The sequence below is a fragment of the Ornithorhynchus anatinus genome, chromosome 4 (genome assembly GCF_004115215.2).
Source record: "Ornithorhynchus anatinus isolate Pmale09 chromosome 4, mOrnAna1.pri.v4, whole genome shotgun sequence".
Taxonomy (NCBI): Eukaryota; Metazoa; Chordata; class Mammalia; order Monotremata; family Ornithorhynchidae; genus Ornithorhynchus; species Ornithorhynchus anatinus.
This window is the reverse complement of record NC_041731.1, coordinates 100,548,780-100,550,222: the sequence shown is the minus strand read 5'-3', so window position 1 is coordinate 100,550,222 and position 1,443 is coordinate 100,548,780.

Genomic DNA, 1,443 nt, shown 5'->3' with positions numbered 1-1,443 from the left:
TTGACCTTCTCTGTCTCTCAGTTCCTCATCTGTAAAATGGGGATTCCGGATCTGTTTTCTCTTCTTCTTCGTCTGACCCGATTAACTCGTATCTACCCTAGTACTTAGTACAGTACTTGGCACATAGTGAGCATTTACCAAATACAATAATAATGATGATATTAATAATAAAAAAGTGTGCTTCCAGAGACTGCTGAAGGCAAATCAGTATTTGCAATATCATTTACCAGGAAGAGAGAATTCGACAAGTAACAGCTCCCTAAGGGTTCAATCAAGTTACCTCCCATCACATTCCTTTGCAATACCCGACAGGCATATGCTATCATAATGAAAATTATTCTCTAACTCTTGATGTTTTGTTTGGCAAGAACCATCTCTTTTAGCACTCCTGGATTAACCATCTGAAATATTTTAAATTCACTTAGTGGTATCACAAGTCACTTCAATAGCTGCAGAATTTCAAGAGAGCAAAACTTTATCGGAAGTCCAGGTTACAGCAGATTTTGCTTCTGGAAAGCAGTTGTTTTTGACCTCGACTTTCTTGGTTTGTTTTCCTTTTTTTTTTATGGTATTTGTTAAGCACTTACCCTCTGCCAGACACTGCACTAAGGAATGTGAAAGATACAGATGAATCAGGATGGAAATAGGCTATGCTCCAATTGGGGCTCAAAGTCTTTATCCCCATTTTACAGATGAGGTAACTGAGGCACAGAGAAGTTAAAAGATTTGCCCAAGGTCACACAGCAGACGAGTGGTAGATCCAGGATTAGGATCCAGGTCCTTCTGACACCCAGGCCCGTACTCTCTTTCTACCGCCCACCCCGCACGCTCCGCTCCTCTGCCGCCCACCTCCTCACCGTCCCTCCGTCTCGCCTATCCCGCCGTCGACCCCCGGGTCACGTCCTCCCGCGGTCCCGGAACGCCCTCCCTCCTCACCTCCGCCAAACTGATTCTCTTTCCCTCTTCAAAACCCTACTGAAAAATCACCTCCTCCAAGAGGCCTTCCCAGACTGAGCTCCTCTTCCCCCTCTACTCCCTCCGCCATCCCCCCTTTACCTCTCCGCAGCTTATGCCTCATTTTCCCCTTTTCCCTCTGCTCCTCCACCTCTCCCTTCCCATCCCCACAGCACTGTACTCGTCCGCTCAACTGTATATATTTTCGTTACCCTATTTATTTTGTTAATGAATTGTACATCGCCTTGATTCTATTTAGTTGCCATTGTTTTTACGAGATGTTCTTCCCCTTGACGCTGTTTAGTGCCATTGTTCTCGTCTGTCCGTCTCCCCCGATTAGACTGTAAGCCCGTCAAACGGCAGGGACTGTCTCTATCTGTTGCCGACTTGTTCATCCCAAGCGCTTAGTACAGTGCTCTGCACATAGTAAGCGCTCAATAAATACTATTGAATGAATGAATGAATGAATACTCTGTTCACTGGGCAATA